This window comes from Biomphalaria glabrata, chromosome 7, assembly GCF_947242115.1.
Source record: "Biomphalaria glabrata chromosome 7, xgBioGlab47.1, whole genome shotgun sequence".
NCBI lineage: Eukaryota > Metazoa > Mollusca > Gastropoda > Planorbidae > Biomphalaria > Biomphalaria glabrata.
In genome coordinates, this window is record NC_074717.1 from 21,464,898 (window position 1) to 21,472,341 (window position 7,444).

Sequence of the window (7,444 nt, forward strand, 5' to 3'; positions counted from 1 at the left end):
TCCACGTGGTGAGGAAGGGCCAGGAGACACATTGTCAAGGATTGCACTGCTCGGGTAGCGGTTGAGACTTCTTCTTTCTTTATGTTTATTTGATCCTGGGGCGATTAAGTTGAATGTTTTTATTCTTTATTATTTTAATATGTTGAATTAATTTTTTTTTAAAGACTTTGAATATTTTTTTTTTAATTTTGTTTTTGTTTTTTAAACTAATAGTTACTAATAGCAAACTTCTTAACATTAAAGTATAAATATATATAACTATTACTATTTTCAACTATTAAAATATTTTTATTTGGTGTATGCTTTTTAACTAAAATTTCTTGGAACATAGCTATATTTATTATCAAGGACGGACCAGGGAGTGGATTAAAGAGAATCCTCTCTCTTTTACCAGGCACTACGATTGTAATATAATATTTTTTACAATGCTCTATTGTTAGGCTATTTAGTCCTTGAATACTACATAACATGGTCCCTCTCCTGACCGTACTCTCTCAAAGATCTCGGATCTGCCCTTCATTCTGATAGGATTTCCAATATTTTTAAAGTAGACATTTCCATTCGTTTTACTTTTGGACTGAATTAAGGGTTTATAACCTGCAATATGTTTCTTGTTAGCAATATATTTTAAAGTTACTTCCCTTTTGTATATCACTATTATATCATGTGAACATTAGATGGTAAAAACTGTCAATAATAAGGGTTTGTATTCTACGTCTAACTGGTTAAAGCTGCTATTAAACTGGGAGCCTTTTAATACAATTTTAATAGAATTTGCGTTACAGACAATGCATTACAATAGTCATTAGTTATAAAATGAAACTGGAGTTTAAAAAAAAAAATAGTTATATATGTTTTTAAATTTGATTAGATATGTCTTCATGTGTATATTTGTTAATATGTACATATAAATTATCTTGTATTTTATTATTTGATAGCTATAGTTGTATTTGAGAAGATAATGATATGGTTGCAAACGTCTTGACATTGTTTCATTAAATGTCAATGGCCTTTCTGATTTCTCTAACAAGTTGCTCCACTACTGATGTATGTCATTGTTTAAATCAAATCTAGAACGAGGCAATATGGTGTTGACTTTTAAAAAAAAATAGTTTGTTGAAATACAGCATTGAACTGTTTGACTCCACTAAAAAATGTTACTTGTAGTTTCTTGACGCGTTGTGTCTGTGTACTTTGTGTCTGTGCATTTTGCGCATCTTCTTCTAGGTCTAGATCTATCATTAGGATATTATAAAGTGTGGTAGATGTATACATTCGCTTCACCAGTTAATGTATATCGCTGAGAACAAAATTACCGGTACTAGCTCGTTGGCCACACGGCGTAAACTGTTAGTGTAACAGCTAGAATTTTTCAAGTGACAAATGAAATTAATTTAAATTTGGCTCTAAATTGAAGTTACAAAAATGGCGTAGTCAGCCGTAGTGTACTATGTGGTTTATTAAATTTAAAGTTACTTTAAGTTTATTGATAGATTATCTAAGCTTTGCTTATATTATTACGTATATCTAATATGGATTACTTCTAGATCTACAACTTGATCTAGAGTTCTAAATCAGAATTCCAGATCTAGTTCTTAAATCAGAAGTCCAGATCTAGTTCTATTTTGATGTCTATGTAATGAAAGTACCAATAAATAATTTCTAATTAAGCTATTTTTTTTTTATAAATTATTGTATATTATAATTATGTTATTTTAAATTGTATTGTCTTTTTTAAAAAATCCATTTAAAACAAATGTTATTCTTGTTTAAATCTAACATTCATTAGTTATTAAGAGCAAGCGAATTTCCAGATGATCTTTTAAAATAATATTATTTCAAATTTTTATTATCTGTCTAAAAATATTTCCTTTGAATTTCCACGTGATCTCCTTTCAAAAGAATATTTCTCTGAATTTCTAAGTCTTATCTTTTCAAAGAACATTTCGCCAGAATTTCTAAGTCATCTCTTTTTAAAAGAACATATTTCACAATTTCTCTATAAACACATTTCAAAAGAACATTTCCCAGAACTCACTTTTTTTTCAAAAGAGTATCTCCCTTGAATCTCTAAAGTAAAGCAAATGTGATGATTAGTTATTTACCATCAAGATCATCTCCGTCTCTAAATGTCTGTGATTGGAAAGGTCACGTGGGAATGATCCTTGAACAAAAACCTCTCTCTTGGAGGCACTCTTTGAGCGGGTAAAAGTTATTAAAGAGTAGAGAGTAAATTAATGAAAATGGCTGACACTCGGTCAATTCTCTTTCTTCTTCATGAACACTGCGGCCCATGTCTTCCAGTTTGTTTGTCTAGCAACATCGCACCATTCTTTCACGCATGCGCACGATCATCTCGGGTCTCGGCCGGACATGACGTAAAGCACAAGAGAAGCACGTCATAGCAACAACAAGCTCTAGTCTCGCGAGACCTGACAGAGAAGTGTGCTCCAAACCTTGTTGCCGATTGGACTAATCGAGAAGTCTGAGAGTAAAAACAAAAAAAAAAGTACGATTTCGATACTTCTATACTCAGCAGACCATTCTTCTATCACCTGTATTGCTTGTTTTAAAGTAGTTTTAAAGTTTGGAAACTTTTGAAAACTTTGAAATAAGGAAAATGTTAAATTTTTTTTTAAAAAGGCAAAAAAAAAAAAAGGGGGGGGGGGGAAATGTAATTAAAACCAAACGAGACGAAATTTAAACATGCCTTATAAACTAGATTGACAACATAGAAGTTCTTAAAGAAGGAGGGGGGCGACAAAAATAGTCTTCGGCATCAGCATGATCAGTATTCAATTTGTATAACTGGCCTATTTCTCTAGGCCGGTATCAAGAGCACTAACAGCCTCATGAAAACATCAAGGGTTTGAAACACATTTGCTTGGTTAACACTTTGTAAAATGTATCCTTGTATTCGATCCTATGTATGTTCTGTATAAGATGAAGTAGTCGCCTTTTCGATACTTTCATCTCGAAAAGTTACGACAGATGAGTAAACTACTTCTGAACATTATCGGGAATGGGCGGGAAAAATAAAACCAACAAAGGAAAGAGAAAAATACCCAAGTCACCCAACTGTGGATTAAGTCTGAGATTTTAAGAGCTACTCTCTTCTGAGATATTTCTCTTTTTAACATTTTCATTTTGTGCCATTATCTTTTTTTTTTTTTTGGTTGTTTCTTTTTTTTTTTTAAAAGAAGAGTTCCTAAAGGAAGGCGGAGCAGACGCGAACTAAAAAGCGCGGGAATTAGGTGGACAGGGACGAGGATAAGCTTGCTCACACATTTCTTTTCTCTGGATCATGATCTGTTGCCCCTCGGAGCAGACTTGGCCACACACCCAGGGATTACTGCGTCATGGGGGGATTAAGTAAGGTCGTGACGGTGGGCGTCTGGAACTACCAGCCGGCAAAAGGACTCTGTCCAGCTTGCTTGAAGGGGTTGGGTGGGAGCTGAAATAATAGTTGGACCCAGGGACAGATTTCTAAGAACCTGATCCCAAGTGAAAATATTGTGTTTGAGCTTTCTGCTTTACCTCGAGATGATTTCATCAGGTCACTATTGTAGCCAGAGATGAACTTGAACACGTTGGTAGAACGGTACAACACCGAAGTAGAGGACAAAGCGTTAGACAGTCTCCAAGAGATGCTTCAAGAATGTCAAGGTTGTACCTTTTTTTTAAATGTTTATTTTAATGTCAAGAGAATGTCTTCTAATATCAACGTGAACACACTTCTATTCACTAGGCTGTGCTGTGGGGAAACAAACAAGTTTTCAATTTTTTGATTTTCTGTTGATTTTGTTTCATTTCTGTTTTGGAAGTCGTGCCCCAAACGTCCTGTGGGAAGACAGTCCGAAGCATAGAAAACGTCCTGTGGAAAGACAGTCCGAATCATAGAAAACGACTTTTTAATACAATAATAATATCATTAATACTAACAACTTGCACAGCACAACTTTTGCAAGGTATGTAATTATGAAAAATGCAAAGTGAAAACTGTGGTATAGAAATCATTTTAGCATCGTGAGGAACTTTCAGGTCAAAGTATGAAAAACGTCAGAATGACAATAATATATATATTATTGTTAAGTATTTAATTGGCAGCAAATAAAGTTAATTGCTTTTTTTTTAAATTAAATACATGTTCGTTGCTATATAGTCTACCGCTTCCCTTTTTTTTTATGGACAACTCATCAAATGATAATTGTAATTAATGATAAGGTGGCAAATTCTATTTTTTTTCCTATTTGGCACTGTGCTCGCTGTGCTGTGAGGTTAGAAATCTATTTCTGAGATTAATCCATCTCTCTTGCCTCCAAATCTAATCACATCAACTGGAACCAATCAAATAGATATTTAAACTGCACCCACCCTTCCGTTTGCTGCTGCGCTGTCTGGAATTATGAAGGCAGTCAAGTGGAAACACATGCATCGTCATCAAATTAGAAACAAGAAGTGTCAGGAACCAGAAGCCGGGGTGCTGGGAGATTTAAAAAAAAATTTTTTTTGGGAGGGGGGTTAATGCGCAGTGTTAAACATCAACGCGATTCTTTGCACACATTCGGATTCTTGCTACATTCTAAAGAAATAAGACAGTTTTTAGCATTCCTTTTTTTGGAGTGTTTTAGACGACTTTGGACACAACACCTAAATATGACCTACGATAACAACACATTTATTTCAAGACCCTACATTCGGTCATTTACGCAGTAATTATATCTATTATTTATATCTATATGACTTTTGCCAAATTTCTTAAAGTTGTAGCAAAAAAAAAATCGAAGGAAATGTTTAATTTCCAAGTAGATTTATTAATGAGAGAGATTTGTACTGTACACACTTTGGCAAGGCGCTCAGCCCTAAAGCATTTCAAGTTAAAACCTACTCTGTCTTTCTCTTGTCTGGACAAGATTGATGACTTGCGCGTACTCTAATGTCTTCTGTAGCACGCGGGCTAACAAATGGTCCTTCTTACATTATAGCACCAAAAGTCAATTGAAAGCTCGAGATTGAAATTCGCCCAACACCGTGGATTCTGTCTGGTTGGTGCGGCCCCCCCTCCCCCCTTTTCCTCACTGTTCATACCTCCCCCAACGGCAATCAGCCCAGAAACTATCAATTGAAGCTCCACGGCACGTCTTGGCCCATTGGAAAAGATGTATAGGTATATAGAAGTATAGATGTTGTTGTTTAGTTCTCTCAGTAGGGGGAAGTAGATTCCTTACCATTCAACTATGGCTATTTATATCATGCTTCAAGGTATCAATGTTTCATACAGTGCGTTCATTGTTATGGAATGTGTGTGTGTTTCTATGGTGACGTTGAAAAGAGGTTAGCGATTGGTTGTGAATGATGCAGCATAGGTGGCATTGTCGTCGTTTGGTCTTAGAGTTAGGAGAGACGACTCCAGGACGTCAGACTGAATGGCTGTGTTACTGGAGTTAGTTAGTTTTTATTAAAAGATATTGTTACTAAAGTCAAGTACATTTATTTTTTTTTATCACAAGTTGATTTAGTCTTTAATAAATAAAGTTCTTCTTTTGTTCACCAAAGGAAGTTATTCAAGTTATTTCATTGTTTGTATTAGTTCAGAATAGTGGAGATTTGTTACGCCTACAACGGTTTTCAACCTTGATGCAGTCAGTGTAACTCATACTAAGAACTGGTGGACAACCACAACTTTTTGATCTCTAACCTTTTTTTTTTCTTTTAGAAAATTGGTGGTATACGACCTTTACTGTGATTTGACCTTTTCCCAGATGCCTAGAGGTGAAATTGGTCGAAAGTGGCCCCAAATTAGTAAAAGCCGCTATCATTTGTGTGACTGTTACCTCAAAATCTCAAAAAACTAAAAGCGCTGTTAAAATTCTCTCTCACCATCGTGCTCGATACGAAGGCTGCTATTGGTTGTCTGAAAGCAGCTATTGGTGGTCTGTAAGCAGCTATTGGTGGTCTGTAAGCAGCTATTGGTTGTCTGAAAGCAGCTATTGGTTGTCTGAAAGCAGCTATTGGTTGTCTGTAAGCAGCTCTTTTGTTTGCCCAAGCAGTCTGCACAGTGTATGCGTAGTAATAGAGAAAACAATCTAAAGAGTGTCATTAAAAAAAAAATGAGTCCTCCTGGGAGTGAGCTAGTATTTAAAGTTAAGTGGAGGAGGGGGGCATCTACGTTACATTTTGTTCCCGCTACAAAAAAAAAGTTTTCCTTATTCAGATAAAAATTAAGATAGCAAGTATTTCTACATCTTTGATTATATTTTTTTTAAATAATGGTTTAATTTCTTATAGTGGTCTAATTTCTTATAGTGGTCTGATTTTCTTATAGTGGTCTGATTTTCTTATAGTGGTCTGATTTTCTTACGGTGCTCTAAATTATTACGGTCCTCTTAATTCTTACAATGGTCTAATTTCTTACTATGGTCTAATTTCTTACAATGGTCTAATTTCTTACAGTGATCTAGATTCTTAAAAATGATCTAATTTCTTAAATTGGTTAAAATTCTTAGAGTGATATAATTTCGTACAGTGGTCTAATTTCCTAAAGTGGTCTAATTTCTTAAAGTGGTCTAATTTCTTACAGTGGTCTAATTTCTTAAAGTGGTCTAATTTCTTAAAGTGGTCTAATTTCTTACAGTGATCTAATTTCTTACATTGATCTAATTTCTTAAAGTGGTCTAATTTCTTACAGTGATCTAATAAAGTACAATGGGGTCTGATTTCTTGCATCTCCTGTTTTGAATCGCGACCAAACAATTATTTGCTGATTATTGACTAGCCCGCAGTTTGACTCTTGGTTTGTCCCTTCGACTTGACCTTTCGGACCCGATTGCACTTGCAATGAATAAAGTTTGATTAGGCGCTGTTTTAAGGGGGCAAGAAAAAGAGACCGACAGAGAGAGAGAGAGAGAGAGAGAGAGAGAGAGAGAGAGAGAGAAAGTGATTGAAAGATCGTGTGAGAAAGAAGAAAAAGAGAGGGAGGGACAGAGAAAGAGAAAGCCGTAGAGAATAAAGAACAGACAAATAACGAAAGAGATGAAGAAAGAACGAGACATTTGTAGACTTGAAACTAACATAAGTAAACAAACAAACACTCACACACACAGTTGGAGGAAACATTATGGGTCAAGAAGAGAAAGAGGGTAACAGAGAAATGTGAATGGAGTCAATGCAAGAAAACCAAATCTCGTGAGTGAGAAATTAAGATAAACGATATTTGCCCATTGCCCCCTTTCCCTTTTTTTTTCGGAACGAAAAAAAAACAACTTTTTTTCTTGATATGTTCAGTTTTGATTGGCTAATGGGGAGCTTCATTAATCACGTGATCGTAGCTTTGATCGTCTGCTGATAATCATCTGGTAACGGGACGGTGTGGTGGCAAACTTGTGGTAGGGATAGAAGGGGGGGGGGTGACTAGAATCATTGATTATATTGAAGAGACAGAGAG